At 42.1% G+C, this 23650-nt stretch overlaps 1 protein-coding gene across 3 annotated transcripts in view; it reads right to left on the bottom strand.

Moving 5' to 3' along the window:
- The window catches only part of USP54 (ubiquitin specific peptidase 54), a 260296-nt gene extending 237294 nt beyond the window's left edge, over window positions 1-23002 (bottom strand). For 2 of the 3 annotated variants that reach the window (XM_077454554.1, XM_077454558.1), the window contains exon 1: window positions 22692-23002. The gene's annotated coding sequence lies outside the window, so the exon portion shown is untranslated. The remainder of the gene's footprint in view (window positions 1-22691) is intronic. The other variant, XM_077454557.1, reaches the window with a different exon arrangement.
- Between the last annotated feature and the right edge of the window lie 648 nt (window positions 23003-23650).

Here is a 23650-nt window from a genome sequence, read left to right as displayed (position 1 = left end):
ACAGGAGGTTGATCATTCAGAGATCCACCCTTCTTCTCCACCTCATCAAATTGGATTTTTTTTTTTTTTATGAAAAAAAATACAAAGCGTTCTCTGAATGGCAGCAGTGCTGAGCAAACAACCCCATGTTCAGTGTGCATAGGGGAAGCTGCTCGAGAAGGACCTTGAAGATTGTGGCTATCACTGTATGTAGTGCAGATCACACTGGATTTTAAAGCCTAGTAATGTATTTGCATTGTATTTTTGGATGAAAACTGTACTGATTAAAGAGGAAGTAAACCCTAATGGGTTACTATGCATCGCATATGTGTCACTTACCTGACACAGGAGCCAGCGATGCCACTCAGCACCGGAGCAGCGATGATGTCACTCTCGCGCTTATGCGCACGAGAGCCGCCACTAATGGCATATCGCTGTTAGCAGCGGCATGCCTAGAGCGCCTGCGCGCCGCTGTCTACGGCACATGCGCCATAGACAGCAGTGCCTGTCTTTTTGTAAATATCTCCTAAACTGTTTTACCAACCAAAAGAATCATATATAGACAGCAATGACCGAGCCACCCTTGACAAACTGCCAGGGATGCAATACAGAAAGAACAAGATTGCCGATTGGATAATGAAGAAGCAGCAGCATACTGCTGAGGTCATCTCTCTACTCAAGCTCTAGGGTAACTGGTAGCACATGTACAATGCTGCAGAGCCTGAACGGTTCAGCTTTCTCTCCAAGTCTGAGGACCTACAATGGCTGAATGTAAAAATAAAAATCAAGGTTTTAGTTTATTGATTAAATCAATTTAATGTTTTCAGAATATCTGGATAGACTCACAACATTGTAAAATTGGAAACATTACAGACATTAAAAGTTTCCAATGGACTTTGTTTTTAATATGATAACAATTCTCTGACATTTTGTGGCTAAAAGGAGCTCACATTAAAAATAAATAAAAAAAAGTGTCAGTATTTAATTAGACCAAAGCTAAAAACTGATTTTATTGCGTTACCCACAGCAACTGATACAGAGAACGTATTACTGCAATGTGACCATCTGCACCTAGTTTTGTGAAGAAGAGAGCATATACATTTTAAATGTGGTGGATTTTGACACAGATGGCTCGTTTTGGCTTGGCACGTCAGGAACAAGCACTTTTCACAGTTTACCAGTGTTGGGAGACTGCAAACATATTGTTACTCCATGAATGTTTTGTCTGCGAGTTACATTGTTCTACAAACAAAATCAGATGCACTTATGGTTACTAGATTTTCACCACAGCAGACTGTACATGCCAAATGCAGATCAAGCAGTCAAATACAAAAGTAACAATGCTACCCACTACCCAAGCTATAAAAACATCAACAGATGTGAGGGAAGTGCGACTGTCTGATGGTTAACCATCATGTGCACTAGTTCAGAGACAGATTTTACATTCCGTTCCCTCTGAGCAGTATCAGCCTGGGTTCATATTATATATATATATATATATATATATATACACACACACACACACACACACACACACACACGTGTAGGAATCTCACTGAGATTCAGTGATTGTGTGTGAATACTTTGTGGTTTAAATGCAAATTTACCACCGATTCGATTTTAAAACTTACCTTTCTGCACAAATCGCTCCCATTGACTTCTATGCGCAAATCGATCATATTGACTTTAATGCAAAAATGGACGTGAATCGCAAACGTGAACACTTATCGCCAAATGGCGCTAAACTCTAGGCCTTGTGAGTTTGGAACGCAAGGCTCCAAACTTACACCGGACCCTTTTTGCAGTCACACTCAAAACGCAATTCGGAAGCATTGCATCTGTATGAACCACATCATTAAATAGGAAAACATTATAGCTTGCCTGTCATGCGAATCTGTGCATTACAAAATGCATTCACAATTGAAACTTTTGAACAAAACTGACTAATGTAGTTAGGGGGCCATAGTGGGTTGGGAAAAAAAAATAAAATACTCTTCTACTCCTCAACTCCTTGTCAAAAAAAAAAAAAAAAAAAAAAAAACTACCATCGTTAGCATTCTGACCTGCCTCTGTCAGGGTTGCCATGCATTGAGCACTTGCCCCCAGCCTAACAGGAGCAAGGGCCCTTTCAAAACCCATCCATGCATAGTGCACTCTCTTGTTCTACTCCTGTAAATGACACCAGTGCTGGTGTTGTGTATCCCCCCCAGATTTCTATGCTGTGCTTTGTGAATGGCACAGCAGAGTGAGGTGGTGAAGGTACAACACTAGAACTGGTGTCATTAATAGACCTAGTTGGAGAAGGTAGCCAGAAGTGTGTCTTTCTGCTGTACAGAACAGAATTTCAGTACTGAGTGCACTTCCCAATTTAAAAGCTGCACATGCACAGCGTGCTCTCTTCTGTCACAGTAAAGACCCACCAGTTGCAGATCCCCACCAGGTTTCTCACACTGCTGCGGACCTTTTACATATCATAGTCTGGATTACAGTAAAATGCCTAACTAGCCTCCTTGTTTAACAAAAACGATAGAGACTTTAGTCCTTAACCACTTCAGCCCCGAAAGGATTGCGTCACTTTAACTGACAATTGCGCGGTCGTGCGACATGGCTCCCAAACAAAATTGCCGCCCTTTTCCCACAAATAGAGCGTTCTTTTAGTGATATTTGATCACCCCTGCGTTTTTTATTTTTTGAACTATAAACAAAAAAAATTGCGAAAATGTTTAAAAAAAAACACATTGTTTTTTACTTTTTGCTATCATAAACATCCCCCAAAAATATATAAAAAAACATTTTTAGGCCGATACGTATTCTTCTACATATTTTTTTTTTTTTTTTTACAAAAAGGATAATAAAAAAAAAAAAAAATTATATATCGCAATAAGCGTTTATTGATTGGTTTGCGCAAAGGTTATGGCGTCTACAAAATAGGGGATCGTTTTATGGCATTTTTATAATTTTTTTTTTTTTTTTATACTAGTAATGGCAGAGATCAGTGATTTTTATTGTGACTGTGACATTATGGGGGACACGGACAATTTTGACACATTTTTGGGACCATTGGCATTAATACAGCGATCAATGCTTTAAAATTGTATGGATTACTGTAAAAATGTCACTGGTAGTAAAGGGGTTAACCACTAGGGGCGGGGAGGGGTTAAGTGTGTCCTAGGGAGTGATTCTAACTGACTGGGGGATGGGCTTGGGTGACGTGGACATTGATCGCTGCTCCCAATGACAGGTAGCAGACAATCAGTATACTGTCATTAGGCAGAACGGGGAGATGCTGTTTACATCAGCATCTCCCCGTTCTTGAGCTCCGTGAGACGACCGCTGGTATCCCTGCGGCGATCGAGTCCATGGTCCCACGGGCACGGAGCTCGCGCAGACGGCAAGAATTTCAAAGTAACGTATAGGTATGTTACTTTGCCAAGTCGTGCCACTCTGTCGACGTATATATGCAGACAGCAGTCGGCAAGTGGTTAAATCAGAAGACTCGTGACCATTTTGTTGCCCATGTCGTCAAAATAATCAATAAAAAAAAACAAAAAAAAAAAAAAACGGGTGTATTTCTGCTTCATGGATAACAGATAAGGCCTACATGCATTTTAACAAATGTCAAAGTGCATCTTAAATACTTGCCTACAGGGAACTTATACCCCCTTCCTGGCCAGGCCAATTTTCAGCGCTGTTTCACTTTGAATGACAATTGTGTGGTCATGCAACACTGTACCCAAATAAATATTTTTTGCTAAACATTAAAAGACCGAAAATTTTAAAAAACTAAAAAAAAATTTCATTATACAATTTTGCAAACAGGTATTTTTTTCTCCTTCGCTGATGAGGCGGCACTAGCGGGCACTGATAGATGTAATGGAGGGCACTGATAGATGGCACTAATTAGCACTGGTAGGCATTGAGGCAGGGACAGATGTCCCTGTAACAGAAGCCAGTTACCAACTTTATTCTTTTCTCCTTACGCTGATCGCGAAAAGAAATAAAGCTGATAACCGGCTTCTGTTTGCTTCCATGATCAGCTGTCATTGGCTGACAGCTGAGCACATGGTAAAGGGACCACCATGAATGGCCCTTTATCCTGTTCTGCGATCAGCCGAGCCCTAAGGACTTGGCTGATCACATAGTGGAGTACGAGTAGCTTGATCAGGAGAGGACATCTATTGACACCCTCCTGGCCATGGAAGCCCGCACGGTAGCCGTTATTCGGCTATAGCACAGGCGGAAAGTGGTTAAAGTAGTTGTAAACCCCATTCATGGTACTTCCTTCCTCTGTTATCAGCATGAGTCACTTCTGACAAGTTCTCTAACACATGAGCTAAAACTTTGTCTCAGGGAAGGGAGTTTAGAGGAAGATAAGCACTGAGCCTATCTATTCAAAATACAGCTCTGCATGTTCCTTTGTTCCTCTGCCTCTGTGGAAGGTGGGTGGGGTCCTCCAATCAGCTCTCACACAGTGCAAGTCCAGTGTCCCCACCCAACCCTATGTACTTCTGAAAGATGAAGAAAGATTTTTAACATGATCTAGACTTTTCAAAGGGTGTAGAAAAGGGAAGACAGTAGAGCTGTACAATTAATCGTCAAGAATCGTTATTGCGATCTTGACTCAAGTGTTTCACAATTATTTCTGTGCAAAGAATTCTCTCTGCTCTTCTGAAGCCACAGCCTTCAAAAGAAAGGAAGAGGAAAAACTGGGCAGTCTGCCAAGAATCAAAACATTCTTTATCAGTTGAACTTAAGTATAAACATTGTAACAATACTGTGCGTAAGTGAAAAAAGTTTAAACCACTTAAACCAGGGGTTGACAAATTTGCTTGGAATCTAGGAGCCAGCTAAAAAAGTTAGGAGCCAGGTCCGTGACGGCGATCTGGACCTGTCCCTGGCCTGACATGGAGACGAGTGAGGGGAAGATAGCCCCCAGCCCCCCACCTGTCTCCAAGTCATTGCCCATAGCTCTTAGAGGGACATTTTTAAATTGCATTTTAGTGTAAATATGAGATGTGAGGTCTCTCTGACCCCAGATCTCATATATAAAAGAGGACCTGTCATGCTTTTTTCTATTACAAGGGATTTTTACATTCCTTGTAATAGGAATAAAAGTGACACACATTTTTTTTTTTTTAAAAGAACAGTGAAAAAAATTAAAATAAAAGTTAAAATAAGAAAAAAAAATGTTTTAAATGCGCCCTGTCTCGCCAAGCTTGCGTGCAGAAGCGAACGCATATATGAAAGCGGTGTTCAAACCACACATGTGAGGTATCGCTGCGATCGGTAGAGTAAGAGCAATAATTCTAGCCCTCTGTAACTGAAAACATGTAACCTATAGAATTTTTTAAACGTCGCCTATGGAGATTTTAAAGGGTAAAAGTTTGTCGCCATTCCATGAGCGGGCGCAATTTTGAAGCGTGACATGTTGGGTATCGATTTACTCGGCGTAACATTATCTTTCACAATATAAAAAAAAAAAAATTAGGCTAACTTTACTGTTGTCTTTTTTTTTATTAAATAAAATTTTTTTCCCCAAAAAAAGTGCGCTTGTAAGTCCGCTGTGCAAATACGGTGTGACAGACAGTATTGCAACGACCACCATTTTACTCTCTAGGGTGTTAGAATAAATAAAAAAAAATTATATAATTTTTATTTTATTTTTTTTGTTTAGGGGTTCTAAGTAAAGGGATGGAGAGAGACTGGCAGGCAATCCGATTAGCATTGTTGGTTGTAATTCCAACGGCCACCACAAGAGGGCGTCAGATTCCAGAAGGAACCATAGGATCACAGAAGGCCTCAAAGCCGGGGGCTCAATTACCGGCCGCCTGCGGCGCAGCCCGACGCGATCGCGCGGGGGGGGGGGGTCCACGGAGACGGGATACCCCCAGCTATGCTGCCCCAGGCGCAAGGTCGCTGATTCTAATCGCCAATGCGACCTGGCGACCGGGTTTTGTCGAGCACTGACTTAAACACTAAGGCCCCTTTCACATGGATAATCCATTCAGGTCCGCCTGTCAGTTTTTTAGGTGGACCTGAACGGACACTCCATAGAGGTCTATGGAGGGATGGATGTCAGCGTTTACATGTCCGCTGACATCCGACCCGCTCCGATCCGAAACAGTGTGACGGAGGAAAAACCTATTTTATCATCCATCTGCGGATCGCATGACGACTGACTCTACAGTGCATCCTCATCCGATCCACCATAGGGGAGAGCGGCACTCTGACAGGCTGTCCCTCCACAGTGTGCAGAGACAGACCTGTCCTTTTTCTGCTCAGTGGGGATCGACAGAGCGATCCCCACTGAGAATAGCGGGTTTCATACACAGACACGTCCGTGTGAAGGAGCCCTAAACTTTTTTCTGACATTTGTTGGTTTCAAGTTAAACTACTGTATTTATTGGCGTATACTACTCACTTTTTCACCATGAAAATTGGGTGCAAATAGTGTGTGCATGTTATACGCCAATACAATTTTACCTGCCTCGGGAAGGGACAGGATGAGCATCGACAGATTACATACAGTGAGAATCTCCCGTTTAATTGGCGGCCTCTATAATAGGAAGTCCTGTGTCCTGGGCCACCATTGGACCACTGTTCTGTCTATCAAAAGGAGATTCACATTGTATGCAATCTGTCGGCACTCGTCCCGCCCCCCTCCCTGTCCCCTCTGGGCTGCAGATGGGCATCAATCAGGCTGCATTGATGGCAATGGTGGGGCTGCAGATGGGCACTGACCTTTATTTTGCTTCAAAGTTCCTCATTTCAAATTTAAGTTTTTTTTTCCTGAAAGTTCCCTCTTAAAATGAATGTGTTTTTTTTTCTTGCTAGAAAATTACTTGGAACCCCCAAACATTATATATATTTTTTTAGTAGACACCCTAGAGAATAAAATGGTGGTCGTTACACTATTTGCTCAGCAGTCTTTCAAATGCAATTTTCTTGGAAAAAATTACTTAAATGAATTAAAAATTTATAAAATATATATATATATATTTATATTTATTTTATTTTTATTTATTTTTTGTATAATGAGAAAGATTTTACATTGTGAGAATCGTGATCTTTTTAGTCTAAGCAAAAAAATCGTGATTCTCATTTTGGCCAGAATTGTACAGCTTTAGAAGACTGCAGATATAGTAAAACTTATGTAGGAGGATTGGTTTCATCTCTGTGTATCATCTGAGGCTATTCATTTCACTGGTCATATGCGAGGTCCTTTAAGTACTAGATACCAGGAGGCAGGCAGTCGGGTCACGTGACCACTGTAATTGGCTGTTGCAGAGGTCACACGAAAGCTCCCAATTGCAAGTATGCATCGGAAGCATTCCAGTCCATGCTGGTGACTGCACTAGGTGAGAGCAGGACAGTTTTGTGTTCACATAGGGCCGCATATATGCGGCCTATTGGCACTAAAGCCTACTCGCAGAGAGGTCGCATATATGCGTACAGCCTGTGGGAAGAGGTTAAGCTACTGTGGCCACTTGTCTGCATGGGCCAGTTTGTGTAAAAGGTGAACTTAGCCTTTACATACAAGTTAAACTTGAGCTGTTATTTATAAAACCGATTAAAAGATAAAATGCATAGAGCGGAATTAAGCTCAGTTATTTTTATTTTATTAAATGGGCCCCAAGGAGCTTTATGCCATAATGTGTTAGTATGCACAGCATACGTATATTAGCACATTATGGCAGACCTACCATTAAATGAGGCCCTCCAGCTCTGCGCTTTAAGCCCGCTTGCTGGTCATGGACACTTCCATCTTCTCCTGGTCTTCCTTCTGGGTTTGGTTTGTTTGACCACTTGAATGTCCAGACAGCAATGATGTCACTCCCATGCATGCGCACAGGAGCCACCTCATCATAGTACAGAGAGATGCCATAACTGTACGCTGTGCATGTGCAGCTTAATGTATATTACCACTGAGAGGCAGGGAGATGCATTTATGACAGAAGGGACCACTAGGCTCCCTCATGTCAAAGGCCCTAATTGTCTTGTGGCAAACAATTTATCACAAACCAATAAGAACGAAAAGAGTTTAAAAAAAAAAAACACAATTTACAAGATTACATCAATCTTGCACTACCGTACCTATTCAGAATTGTGCCATGTGGTTTAGTTTACAGACTAGAAGTTTTTGGAAAAACAAACATTAATTACTGCTGACCGTACATCTTATCACATTCTATTATTAAATCCCAACATCCATACTACTTAGTATACTGACTGTGTAACGGCATTTAATTTTTCCATTCGTCCTTGCCAGCTAAAATATCATGTGGGCTGTAGCCGAGAACCACAGTCACTTAAATCTATAGCTGTTTTTTGTAACTGATCCAAAAGTCACTATCACAAGATACATCAGACTACCATCTGGATATGGACAACTACACAATTTGTACACAGTGTTAGGTTTACCTCTGAAGAAAAAAAAAATTAGACATTTTATCAATGGCACAGGCCAATAATTGAGCAAGAGGATCAATGTCAGGGAACACACACACACACACACACACACAACCAAATGACTCATCTAAAAGATAAAAATAGGTATCAATTATTCCAGCGTAGTAAATTGTAAAGGTCCCCTAACACTTTAAAGTAGTTGTAAAGGCTTAAGTTTTTTTTTTTACCTTACTGCATTCTATGCAGTAAGGTAAAAAACCTTCAGTATGCAGCTTCCCCCACTATACTTACCTGAGCCTGATCTTAATCAAGCAATATGCACAAGAGCAGCTGCTGCCCCAGCTCTCTGCCTCCTCATTGGCTCAGAGACAGAAAGGGGATCCATTGGCTCCCTCTGCTGTCAATCACAGCCAGTGACGAAGAAGCCGAGGGCAGGACCAAGCCCCACTCTATGTCTTATGGACACACAGAGAGTGGCTTGGGAGCGACAACGCACGAGTGTTCCAAAGCAAGCGGCTTGCTATGGAGGCACTAGGGGGAATCAGAGCACCAGCGGAACACACAGAGCAGGTAAGAATTAAAAAAAATAAAAATAATCAAATTGAGCCTTTAGTATCAGTTTAAATTGTATCTAAACCTAAAAACAAAAATGTTATATAATGCAGCTAACTAATCTTAAAAACGGCCATACAGGGATTGAAATTCAGATGATTCAGCAGGGACAGGCCAAATATCGATCCATGTATGACCTGTGTACAACCTCAGTTTTTTTTTTCAAAGTGACCAGTGCCGCCAGCTATGGCAGACAACACTGATAATTGTATTCTGCCAGTAGAACGGGCTCCCCAAGGACAGAACAGAATAGCGCTGTGGAAGGGATTCCTCCATCAGCACTGAGTGTATTGATGGGGGAATAGGCACTTTTTTTGTTCAGTGAAAACAGTATTTAGCTTTAGTTTTCAACTGGTGATCCTGCCAGTAACACAATTCCTGTTCTAGGGTGACAACATTCACTCACTGGGCTGTATCTATGTACAGCAGCATTGGCACCTGTGGTTGCTCTACTGATTTGGACTACAGCCACCTCTCCTTTACTCCTCATCTCCATTACATAGAGGGATAGAGGGGTATTACTTTGTAGTTCAAAGAAGATAGCTGATAACATTGTTCAGTCCCTAGAAAGATACAAGGACACTGGATTTTTGGTAGGATAAAAAAAAGGTATTTTTTATACTTGTAGAAAATAAACAAACAGTCTTAAAAAAGAAAACCAATGTAGCCGTCACATGTAAGTGTTGGTAAGATGCAAAATATTACATTTTTGTTCTAGGGTTTAGCAATCCTTTAAGAATACACAATGCACAGCAAGGCAACTAGCATTTACAGGTATACAGTAAAGCTCCCAAGTCGTCTCATAAGGAGTGCACTTTAATGTCATGGAGAAATATGGGTACTAGCTAGGCTACCCTCCCTCTGAAAGTGATACGTACCCCATCATGTCAGAAAAGTTTATTTCTATACTTTTTCCAAGTCACTGAACCAGAAAGTCAAGAAGCCAAAACAACAGCATGACAGCCAGACAACAAGTATTTTAAGAAGGGGGTAAGCAATGGGTGCCTATTGAGAAGTATGCCCTAAACCAGCGCTTCCCAAACTTCTCCCCAAGTCTGGGACTTGCAAGTAAGCCTATATGTGCCCAAGCAGAGTCACTATGGTAAGGAGTTGTCTCAGCAATGCAGAGTGGGCAGCCACAATACATAAAGTGTTGGTGACACTTGACAAGCATACCTATTTAAATGGGTTAATCAATCTGAGATGAGGTAAATAAAACCATGAATAGTGAGCATAAAATAATGTGGTAACTCACATGGCTGTAAAAAAGAAAAAACAATCAATGCCGCCACAAAAGACTGAAACTTCAGAAAGTAGGAAAGGAAGCTCGTCACCAATCACACTTCCATGGAGCAGAACAATACCAACCTTACTCCAACAGTGCCTGAAGAATTCTGAAAAGAGAGGGGGGTGGGGTCTTTTGTCTACCATTGAATTATCCTGCTGACAGTGAAAGCGAGTGCTTCCCACATGATGTACACCAGCATAAAAAGCTGGATAGCAATTCATCACCAAACTGGCCATACACTAGTAGAATTTTGTTGACTTTTTTTGTAAACTGTTAGTTCCCTTTTTTAAGTTAGTGGGGCCAAATCAGCAATAAAAAGCATGAATAATTTGAAGGAACAGAATGGAAAAGGTTTCTCTAAAGAATTAAATTCTAACAGTGAATGTGGTTTTTGTTTGGGAAATCACATTCATTCCCAAATCAAATGTTAAAGCGGAGCTCCATCCAAAAGGGGAAGCTCCACTCATCTGCCTCCTTCCCTCCTTCCCTCCCACCCCCCCCCCCCCCACATTTGGCACCTTTTGAAGGGGAGCACGTACCTTGCTTTTCGCCACAGCTCAGTTCACCACGGCCCCCTGCTTCCCCCGCAGCCGCCTAGTCACAAAAGCACAGCGAGCTTCATGCATGCGCAGTAGGGAACAGAATAAGAAGCTGCAAGGCTTCACTGCCAGTTTTACTTGGCAAGATGGTGGCGCCAGCAACAGCTAGCCGGTTACAAAAAAATAAAAATAACGACTCAGGTGAGGACACCACTGGATTCCTGGAAAGGTAAGTGCCCCAACATTAAAAGTCGGCAGCTACAGTATTTGCAGCTGCTGACTTTTTATATTTTTCAAAAGGAGCCTGGAGCACCGCTTTAAAAGCACATGAAATTTTGAAGTACTTTCTAAAGACATCTGTTAAGTCATCAAATGTACTGACAATTTTCCTATAAATGTTCACACAAATCTTCATATGAACACATTGTAATGTTGACAATGAGAATAAGAAGTCCAAATTCCTGCGTATATATAAAAAGTTCTTGTGGAGACCTTTTAACACACTCCAGTAAACAGTCTATTTAGTCCAGGCTTCCACAAGAAAATCTTATCTGTCTCTGGAATTTTTTCATGTTTACTTTGGAAGGCAGATTTACCTAGAATCTAGTTCTGGAATCTACAGAGCTCATCTGCTGGTATCTTTCCATCCCATGACTACAACAATAAACAATCCCATTGATATCTAAAAGATTTCACAGAAAAGTTTCCTGGGTTTGCAAATATTTGGGATTTTCTTCTGAGATATCCTCGTTGGGAGACATCAGCAGCACCAAAAGCATTGATAGAGACTGACATCAAATGTTGGAAGCAAAGCTAAACCAAAGTGTTTCTGCTGCTAAAACAACCAAAATGTGCTTTGAGGATCATTCAAAGAAGATGAATGACGTCCTTATTGCAAGGTAATTGAAAAAAAAATGTAAGATAATGTGAAAGCACAGCGAAAATAAGTCTGTGCAATAGGGACCCTTTCCCCTTTGTCAATTCAGGGTATAGTGACAGGTTCTCTTTAAAGAATATCTACCTTCACAGTACTCCTCCACCCACCATTCCCCAGTCACTGCAAAATACCAGATATGGAGCTTACAGAAGTGATGATGTCACCCCCTCTGCCATGTCACAGTGGTTACGTCTGGTGTCTGTCCACCAGGCCCAAGCAATGCATCATGGAAGGAAAGCCCATGCACCTCTATCACTGGAAACAGTGGGTAAGCTGGGATAAAGGAAGAAGCAGCAGAGGAGCAATGAAGGTAGATAGAATGATGGAGTGGATTTTAAGGAGACTCCCGTCACTTTGCCCTAAATGGACAAGCGGACGTGATCTCTTTAGCAGGCCAGCTGACAATCCTGAAGCTTGCACTGAAGAGTCAATGACTTATGGCCTTTAATTAGATCATAGAAAAAAAATGTATTTGTCCCATCTAAGAGTAGCCTTATATGTAGAACACGAACATATGAAACATGGAGTAACCCATAACAACTAGGAACACATAACCTGCTCGACTTGTTCACACTAGCAACACAGGTCATCTCTAAAGGCATCTAGAAAACAACTGTTTTCCATGTGCCTCATTAATACCACAAAGCAGGGGTGATGTGCAGTGCAAAATGAGGACATTAATGGGGCCACGCCACAAACGCAAGCAAAGCACGTGGCTGTGGTGAAGGTTTTAAAGGTTAAAAGAGATGAAGAGGTGTTACAACACCTACTCACAGTATGGGTTTCCCCTTTATTTCTATATTTGGCCTTGGTTATGAGGCTGTCATTAGAATTACACTTTTATGTTATCCGATTTTGTTTTACTTTATTTCACTTTACGTATTTTTTTCCCCCCTTGTAAATCCATCTTGGTTTCCTTTTTTTATTGGCACATTTGACATATACATTCATTAGCACCAATTTTAATTACCCACCTCCCCTTTCCTTTTTATTTTTTATCATCACTTTATATTTATGGGTATATTGGTTCCATCTTCTCTAGCACTTTCTTCTTTGTACACCTCTTGTGCAGATTCCCTGCCTGCTTGGCCCCTTGCTCTTTCTTTGGGGGGGGTTCTCCTTCTCTGCCGGCCCCCTGTGTATCCTTGGCAGGGGTTATCCGCTCTTCAACAGCTCTCAGGACAGACGTCACACAGTAGTCCTCTCGTATATTCCGCAGATGATGGCTACTACCACCACTCTACTTTGTGATTGAGATGGTGAGCATTATATAGAATTTATGTCCATTTATTACACAATGGACCTCTGAGATAAATAGGATGTATATAGATAAATAGGATGTATACAGTATCTCACAAAAGTGAGTACACCCCTCACATTTTTTGTAAATATTTTATTATATCTTTTAATGTGACAACACTGAATAAATGGCACTCTGCTACAATGTAAAGTAGTGAGTGTACAGCTTGTATAACAGTGTAAATTTGCTGTCCTCAAAATAACACGCAGCCATTAATGTCTAAACCGCTGGCAACAAAATTGAGTACACCCCTAAGTGAAAATTTCCAAATTGGGCCCAATTAGTCATTTTCCCTCCCCGGAGTCATGTGACTCGTTAGTGTTACAAGGTTTCAGGTGTAAATGGGAAGCAGGTGTTTTAAATTTGGTGTTATCGCTCTCACTCTCACATACTAATCACTGGAAGTTCAACATGGCACCTCATGGCAAAGAACTCTCAGAGGATCTGAAAAAATATGGCCAAGACCCTGAAACTGAGCTGCAGCACAGTGGCCAAGACCATCCAGAGTTTTAACAGGACAGGTTGCACTCAGAACAGGCCTCGACATGGTCAAAGGAAGGTGTTGAGTCCATGTGCTCAGCGTCATATCCAGAGGTTGTCTTTGGGAAATAGACGTATGAGTGCTGCCAGCATTGCTGCAGAGGTTGAAGGGGTGGAGGGGGTCAGCCTCTCAGTGCTCAGACCATACACTGCACACTGCATCAAATTGGTCTGCATGGCTGTCATACCAGAAGGAAGCCTCTTCTAAAAGATTATGCACAAGAAAGCCTGCAAACAGTTTCCTGAAGACAAGCAGACTAAGGGCATGGATTACTGGAACCATGTCCTGTAGTCTAATGAGACCAAGATAAACGTATTTGGTTCAGATGGTGTCAAGCATGTGTGGTGGCAACCAGGTGAGGAGTACAAAGACAAGTGTGTCTTGCCTACAGTCAAGCATGGTGGTAGGAGTGCTGCCAGCACTGGGGTGCTACAGTTAATTGAAGGAACCATGAATGCCAACATGTACTGTGACATACTGAAAGAGAGAATGATAACCTCCTTTCGGAGACTGGGCCGCAGGGCAGTATTCCAACATGTTAACGACCCCAAACAACCTCCAAGAGGACCACTGCCTTGCTAAAGAAGCTGAGGGTAAAGGTGATTGACTGGCCAAGCATGTCTCCAGAGCATCTGTGGAGCATCCTCAAAACGGAAGGTGAATTAGCGCAAGGTCTCCAACATCCACCTGCTCCATGATGTCAAGGAAAAGTGGAAGAGGACCTGTGAAGCTCTGGTAAACTCCATGCCAAAAGAGGGTTAAGGCAGTGCTGGAAAATAATGGTGGCTACAAAAAATATTGACACTTTGGCCCCAATTTGGACATTTTCACTTAGGGGTGTACTCACATATGTTGCCAGCAGTTTAGACATGAATGGCTGTGTGTTGAGTAATGTGAGTGGACAGCAAATTTACACTGTTGGTGACGGTTCACACAGGGGTGGCTTCAAAGTCACTCGACTCTGAAGCCGCCCTGTACATTGTGATTTCAGCCTGGCTTGCAAAACAACTTCTGTATAGAAGCCAATGGAAGCCACTCTGAAGTCACCTCAAAGTAGTACAGGAAACTTTTTCTAAGTGGGAACGACTTGAGTCACTCCTATTAGAACGGTTGCATTGTACAGAATGGAGCGTGACTTGTCAGGAGGCCAAGTCATCTGACAGGTTGCCCGTGTGAATCGGGTCTCATATAAGTTGTGCACTCACTACTTTATATTGTAGCAAAGTGTAATTTCTTCAGTGTCGTCACATAAAAAGATATAATAAAATATTTACAAAAATGTGAGGGTTGTACTTACTTTTGTGAGATAATGTATGTCGTTCTGTACTTGTTTCATCATGTTGCATCATTTTAATAAACAACTAATCGATTATGAAAATAGTTGACAACTATTTCCATAATCGATCAGCCGGCGGATTAGTTGCCTTGCATACAGAATACATTATTTCTTTACATATCAGGAAATACAATGCAGCACACATACAGCCGAGTACGCCATCCATACATGTCAGTAAGTGCCTGAGAACATGTGAATGTGTGAGGCGCAATGCCTCATGGGACATGTAGTCCTGGGCAGGAAGTGAGTGGTTCTAAAGGCAGAAGTTTTGTTTTTTTAAACCTTGCTATGGGGCACGCTATACTATAATTTGCAGCTTGCTACTTGGGCACTCTGAAGGCAGGAGGAGACAGAAGCATTGGTGGGGGACCCCAGAAGAGAAGAATCGGGGCTGCTCTGTGTAAATACATTACACAGCAAGTAAGTATAACATGTTTGTTTAAAAAAAATGAAAATTACTTTAACCACTACAATACAAGGCACGTTCGCCCCCTTCCTTCCCAGCCCAATTTTCATATTTCAGTGCTCACGCACTTTCAATGACAACTGCGTGGTCATGCTAGGCTGTACCCAAATGGAATTTTTATCATTTTGCTTGCACAAATAGAGCTTTATTTTGGTGGTATTTATTCACGACTCCGTTTTTTATTTTTTGCGATATAAGCGAAAAAATAGCAGAAATTTGGGGGGGAAAAAACACAATATTTTCTTCGATTTTAAAAGAAATCCAATAAAGTCGAATTGTGTCATAAATTTAAGCCAAAATGTATTCTGCTACATGTTTTTGGTAAAAAAAAAAAAAAAATCAGTTAAATGTATAATAATTGGCTTGTGCGATCACGGACATATGCACACAAATGATCATGTACATATGTGTGCAGGTGATCACAGACATATGTGTGCAGATAATCATTGGGACATGTGATTTTAGTGGGACATATGTGGAGGACATGTGTTATTTGGGGACATGTGTTTTACACTAGGTTGGTGATCAGTGAGTAAAAAGCTAATCGTTAGTTGCAGCCCTAATTTACATTATCACTCCTGAAGAAGCTTAGTTTGAAGAAACGCATCGAGTTTGCTACAAATACACAAATGATATAGCCCAGCCAATCTATAGCCTGTGACTATCTGATAAAATACTATGAATATTCTTCTATGGATACCTGTGAAATCACGTTTTTACTTATTTTTTTGTTATTTTATGATCAATTTGTTTGCCGCTTTCTAGCAAAGTCCCTTGGGCATCAATTGTTTGTTTCTCGTTAGGCAAGAAGATGCAGAAATGCCAAATTTGAGCAGAAGGCCACACGTAGCATACATTAAAATGCACCCATGTGCTTCCATGCATGACTTTTACCTATAGGTAAGCTTATAATAAGGCTTATCTATAGTTAATTTAAATATCTCCTATGCACTCTGAAGGTATGGCCATTAGTGCCATTTCTTCAGAGCCCTGTGCCGTGACCGGCAGCTCTCGCACGCATGCACGTGAGTGAAGTCATCGCGGCTCTGGTCAGTCACAAAACAGAACCAGAGTCCCCGAACCTGGAAGCAAGACAGGCGAATATGGAAGTGGTCTCCAGATCTGATACCCGGCGCTGGAGGGCTTAAGTTTAAATATAGTGTGCTAGTATGCCTTTATCTTGCAAGATTAAAAAAAAAAAAAAAAAAAACCTCCAGTGGTTTATATCCATTTTGAGCATATGTTTATTTGTTTATTTTGTAGCACATGTTTCATTTTAGAGCTTAAGTGCTTTATTTGTGGGATATTTATAGTTCTCATTTTTTTCTTTTTTTAAAGACATAAATCGATACTCACAGTGGGGTTGTTATTTCAAACATAGTGCGGAAGGGTTAATTGTTTTTTCTGCTCAAATGCTCCTCCCTTAAACGCGCAAGTGATTTTTTTTTTTCGGCTGCTAAACACCAATGTGTGCATAGCCAGACAGGTCAACATAGAGGAGCATTTAGAGGCGGCATTTTTTGGCGCTCAGGTTTCAGTGTTTCTGAAGAAAACAGAAATAGTAATAAAAAATAAAAGGATTGCTCAGTTACAGTCTTTTAATCCAAGTAAAGGCCCCTTGATAGTCTGTTGCCTGCCTCTCATATGAACATATACAGTATATGTAATAATGAGCCCTTCCCCAAATCACTCTGTAGTCCGACAATAATATACATACAGTACAAACACAATGGGCTTGTTTAATATAGCAACACAAAGTGCAATGATGATCTGATTGGCATAGCAACAAATGCAGTAAAGATAGCAACCACTGCCAACCCCATGGCTATTGAGGGCACAGCTCTTAGTCAAGAACGCTTGTTTTTCTCCTGGTAGAGCCAACAGAAATAATGTAAGCTTACAGAGAACTTAACTGAGGAAAAAAACAGCAGTGTGCAAACTGCATTCACCAATAGCAACCAGCGCGCTGATGGCTTCTGATTGGCTGCTACAAGTAATTACAAATTGTGCATCACCTTTATTTAATAACATTGTATGTGCTTGTGTGTGTTGGAGGTAACGTTATGCGTTCAGGATTTTTTGAGCACTATATGAAGCTTTTGCACATACTTTATGAGCTGTTGCCATGACCCCACCACCCCTTCCCCCACAAACTTTTCTATCAGAAGCAACAAATTTTGTTTTGCCCCTAAAAGACATGTTGGGTGCAGAAACCCATAGAGCCCAATCATATCTTCGAAATTTTGTATGCTTCTAACATTGAGTTTTGGAATGAATTAACCTTACTGAATAAAAACAACATACGCTATAAGAAAACTGTTCAAGAAAATGTTTCTATCCTGCTCCACAGAACTTTCTCCTGACTGCAGTCGAAAACAAATATTGAAGTAATGACTAGTAAAAAAAAATTGAATGAATGTTCTTAAAAATAAAAAACTTAAAGCGGAGTTCCACCCAAAAGTGGAACTTCCACTTTAAGCAGTCCCTGCCCCCTTACATGCTACATTTGACATGTAATTTTTTTTTTTTTTTTGGGGGGGGGGTAACCTTCTTTTTAGTGGAACTTCCTGTCCCACTTCCGCCTTCCTCTTCTTGGCCGCCTAGGTGACTCCTCCTCTTTCCCTAGGCGGCCCCTCCCTGCCTGCAATCTTCTGGGACACGTCACAGGTCCCAGAAGATTGCCTGGCCAATAGCAGAGCGTAGTGCGACTCAAGCATGTGCAGTGCATGCCCAGCCATGACACAAAATATTGCAACAACCATTTTATTCTCTAGGGTGTCTACGAAAAAATAAATATATATATTTTTTTTATAATATATAACGTTTGGGGGTTCCAAGTGATCTTCTAGAAAAAAATAAAATATATATATTATTATTTTTTTTTTTTTTTACTTGAACAGATGTCAGAAAAAGGATTAGTGTTTAAGTGGTTAAACTTTTTTCACTTAGGCTCGGTTCACACAGGGGGCGATGCGAGGCGACGCGACTTGCCGCGCCGCGACCTGCCGCGACCTCAGCGGCGACTTGCAAATGACTTCTGTATAGAAGTCAATGCAAGTCGCCCCGAGGTCGCCCAAAAGTAGTACAGGAACCTTTTTTCTAAGTCGGAGCGACTCGAGTCGCTCCTCTTAGAACGGTTCCGTAGTACAGAACGGGGGCGACTTGTCAGGTCGCGGCACGGCAAGTCGTGTCACCTCGTGTCGCCCCCTGTGTGAACGGAGCCTCACACACAAGTCTATTCCATTGACAAATTGTTACAATGTTTATACTTAGCTCAACTGATAAAGAATGTTTCGATTCTTGCCAGACTGCCAGGTTTTTTTCCTTCCTTTCTTTTGAGGGCTGTGGCTTCAGAAGAGCTGAGAGAATTCTTTGCATAGAAAGAATCTGGAAACACTTTAGTCAAGATCGTGAGAACGATTCTTGACGATTAATCATGCAGCTCTAATGTACATCCATTTCATTATGCAAATTTATGTGTAAATGTAACCTTTGGCAGGCTTTACCCCCTTCATGTCCATTATTTAGCACTACGCTACTTTAACCGCTTCAGGCCCTGGAAGATTTTACTCCCTTCCTGACCAGAGCACTTTTTGCAATTCGGCACTGCGTTGCTTTAACTGACAATTGCGCGGTCGAGCGACATTGTACCCAAACAAAATTGATGTCCTTTTTATCTCACAAATAAAGCTTTCTTTTGGTGGTATTTGATCACCTCTGTGATTTTTATTTTTTGGGCTGTAAACAATTTTGAAAAAAAAAAAAAGTAATATTTTTTAATTTTTGCTATAATAAATATCCCCCAAAAATATATAAACAATTTTTTTCCTCAGTTTAGGCCGATATGTATTTTTCTACATACTTCTGGAAGAAGAAAAAAAAAACATGCAAAAAGCGTATATTGATTGGTTTGTGCAAAATTTATAGCGTCTACAAAATAGGGGATAGATTTATGGCATTTTTATTATTACGTTTTTTCTTTTTTTTATTAGAAAAAGCAGTAATCCGTTTTGTCGTTACTGCGAGATTATGGCGGACACATCGGACACTGTTGACACTATTTTGGGACCACTCACATTTATCCAGTGATCAGTGCTATAAACATGTACTGGATTACCGTGTAAATGATACTGGAAGGGGATACACTAGGGGGCGATCAAGGGGTTAAGGGTGTCCTAGAGAGTGATTATAACTGTGGAGGGGATGGGCTTCCATTCACATGACAGCAATCACTGTTTCCCATGACAGGGAGCAATGATCTGTGTCATGTCACAAGGCAGAATGGGGAAATGCCTTGTGTACATAGGCATCTCCCCGTTCTGCGGCTCCATGACACGATTCCCGGGACACCGGCGGACATTGAGTCTGTGGGTCCCGCGGGCATGGTCATGCTGTACACACGCCCACTAGCCCCGCCAATTAAAGGGGGCGTATAGGTATGCCCATTTGCCCACCATTGCCATTGTGCCGACTTAGATTGGCATGCAGCGGTTGGCAAGTCGTTTACCACTTGAAGACTAAGCCTTTTCCGGCACACTTTTTGTTTACAAGTTTGAATCAGTATTTTTTGCTAAAAATTTATAACCCCTTAACATTATATATAAAACGCAACTGTTTTTGGAAAAATTTATTTTACACAATACATACCCCAATTTGTTTTATATAAATGTGAAAGATGATGTTACACTGAGTAAATAGATATCCAACAAGTCACGCTTTAAAATTGCACACGCTCGTGGAATGGTGACAAACTGCGGTTTGTATATGTATATTTTTTCACACAAATAGTGCTTTTGTTTGGTGGTATTAGATCACCGCTGATTTTTTTTTCCATATTTTATTATAGAACAAAAAAAAAGGACTGAAAATGTTGGAAAAAAAAGTTTCTACTTCTGTTATAAAACATATCCAATAAAAAAATCTCTTCAAAATTTTAGGCCAAAATGTATTCTTCTACATGAATTTGGTAAAAAAATAAAAATAAAACAAAAAATAATCCCAATAAGTGTACTTTAATTGGTTTGTGAGAACATTATAGTCTACACCCTTTTTCCAGTCAAGGCACCCTTTAAACATTATGGACAGTCTTGGGGCACCTCATTTGAAAGTGTAAAATTATTCTAATAGTTTTACATAAATGAAGCAACAACCACACAAGTAGAAAACCCAACGTTAGAGGTGATTTATTCTTCCAAAAAAAAAAATACACTTTTGAAAAATTGTACTGGCTAGTATACCAATGTTGCTCTTCTCCCTCAGTTTTTCTCCATCACTTAGCAAACATGACCCCAGTGCTTATGGAGAGAGACAAGGGAGGGTCAAACAAGGATACTATGCAGGTAACCGACATCCTCCTTATGAACAGATGATGCCATTGGTTGTTAGGAGACCGGCAGCTAGAAGGTTGTAATGATGTACAATGAAAGCCTGTGGCTTTGTGTAACTAAAAGGCAGCCTTCATCCACATGCCAGCTTGTATACAATTTTTGGGCAATTTTTAGGCATTTTTGCTAAGGCACCCCTGAAGAAACCTTGAAAAAGGCCGATCTACACACTATTGTATATACACTGGAATCTATGCAGCTATAGAGGCTATACTGTAATGGTAGCGATCAATGACTTATAGTAATAGGCCTGCGATAGGGTGGTGGGCAATCTAGTGCTAACAGACAGTATCTGGAAGGTACATTAACACTGACACCAAATACAGTGATTAGATAAAAGACTGTACTGGCACTGGATGGGAAGGGGTTAACATCAAGTAGCAACCAAGAGGATAACCATTTGCCTTAGTGTCAGTTCACACTGAGGCAGCACGACTGTCTCAGGCGACCGCTGCGGCGACTTGCAAAACTACTTCTCTATAGAAATCAAACGCAATTCGCCTCAAGTTCGCCCCAAAGTCATACAAGAATATTTTTCTAAGTCGGAGCGACTTGTAGTGCTCCGATTAGAACAGTTTCATTGTACAGAACGGGACGCCCCTTGTCAGGTCGCAGTCCCAGTGTGAACCGACCCTTAGGTCGACATACATAGGTCGAATTTTGAAAATCTTATCAAAGAATTTTCGTCTGTATTTTCGCACAATTAGTGGGCTGCAGCAACAGCCGATTTTCTTGTGGCCATTGAATCTGAGAAAATCGGACATGTTGGACATTTTTTGAAAAACAAAAACTATTTTCGAATGATGGAATGTGCAGTTAGTGGACCTCCAGCTGTTGCAAAACTACAACTCCCATCATGCCTCTGCCTCTGGGTGTCATGCTTGTGGCTATCAGAGCCTTGCTATGCCTCATGGGACTTGTAGTTCTGCAACAGCTGGAGGTCCGCTAATTGCCTATCCCTGTATAAAATCAATGATGGGAGAATCGTGCGAGAAATGTAATCGAAAAAGAAAAGCGCGTGTGCAAGAAAAGAAAATTTCTCAGAAAGAAGAGAAGATTCCCAGCCACAAAAAAATATTTTCTGTAGCAACACGAGGTGAAACTGAAGGCTTGGTTGGCCAAATTTCAAAAAATCAATGGTGGCAAAACCGGATTACAAAATACACACTTTTTTTGATTTTCAAAAGGAAATTCCTTGGAAATTTGACCACGTATGGCCAGCCTTACAATGTGTGCCGCCTTTACCCTCTGCTTTGCAGGGAGAAGAAACAGCCTGATCGCTGATCTGTGTACAGAGCCCTGTGTGGTTGTAAACACCGGATTCTGTGCCGTGATTGGCTAGAGCTATTCAGCAGGTTTTAGCCATAAATCATTGGCCGAAACCTGCTGACAAAATCTCGCTGTAGCCAGTGACAGCACAGGTTAGCAGGGAGCATGCCCATACCAGGACGGATTGGATGATATACATGTATGAGATCCATGTAAACGCACATTGACGCGTGTTTGATGTGTGTTACAGAGTAGCAGGGCTCTGGGTGTTGTGTGAGCAGGACCACATAGTGCTGGAAATGCAGTCCATGGCCAATGTTTACCACATAGAACATGCACTGCTCCCTCTTCCCAGCCATGACACCCCAATGGAGGACCCCCTATGACTGGATCCATAGGAAGGCCTGCGGGGCCTGCACCCATCCTGAGGTGATGTAGATAGAAGCCCGCCACTGGATGTGAACAGGCCCTCCGCACATCCTCCTATGAGTGAGGGAACCAGGCCATAGATATGTGTGGTGTGTGTATATTGTGTGTCCATGGTGTGTGTCCTCCGCCCGCCGCTCCTAAGTTCCCGTGTGTCACCTTCACCCTCCCCCTCCCCGGTACACAGGCCGGCCTCGGTACTCACACTTCTCCCCGCACTCCGGTCCGCTTCCCGCTCATCCTCCCATCCGCAATCACGGCAATCTCTGCATCCGTCCGCTCCGTCTCTCTCTTCGCTCCCGGGCAGCTCTCCTCACAGAGATGACATCATCCCTTCAGACATGCACCTGATTCTCAGGATGCGGCCCCTCCTCCCACACACAGGTCATTGTTTTCCTTAAAGGGACTGCTCGGGATTCGGGCTGTAATCTCCTCCTCAGTGAGGGGAAAGCGGCTTCCTTCTCCTGACTGAGAGCGGCCAATACACCCTCCGGACCGGGCTTCTCACCTCAGAGCTGCAGGCTGGGAGGACCTGATTGTTGTAGTGATGGGTTCTGCTAGGACAGTGCGAGTTCTATGGAGCTGCTCCTCTCACTGCATGCAGGGGACTGAGCTCTATGGAGCTGCTACAGTCACTGCATGGAGGGGACTGAGCTCTATGGAGCTGCTGCACTCACTGCATGGAGGGGACTGAGCTCTATGGAGCTGCTGCACTCACTGCATGGAGGGGACTGAGCTCTATGGAGCTGCTCCAGTCACTGCATGGAGGGAACTGAGCTCTATGGAGCTGCTCCACTCACTGCATGGAGGGGGACTGAGCTCTATGGAGCTGCTCCACTCACTGCATGGAGGGGACTGAGCTCTATGGAGCTGCTCCACTCACTGCATGGAGGGGACTGAGCTCTATGGAGCCTGCTCCACTCACTGCATGGAGGGGACTGAGCTCTATGGAGCCTGCTCCACTCACTGCATGGAGGGGACTGAGCTCTATGGAGCCGCCTCCAGTCACTGCATGGAGGGGACTGAGCTCTATGGAGCCTGCTCCACTCACTGCATGGAGGGGACTGAGCTCTATGGAGCTGCTCCAGTCACTACATGGAGGGAACTGAGCTCTATGGAGCCGCTCCAGTCACTGCATGGAGGGGACTGAGCTCTATGGAGCCG

Source organism: Lithobates pipiens, unplaced genomic scaffold (genome assembly GCF_037356315.1).
Source record: "Lithobates pipiens isolate NorthernLeopardFrog02 unplaced genomic scaffold, aLitPip1_a1.2 Scaffold_25, whole genome shotgun sequence".
Taxonomy (NCBI): domain Eukaryota; kingdom Metazoa; phylum Chordata; class Amphibia; order Anura; family Ranidae; genus Lithobates; species Lithobates pipiens.
This window is presented reverse-complemented; position numbering and strand designations above follow the sequence as displayed.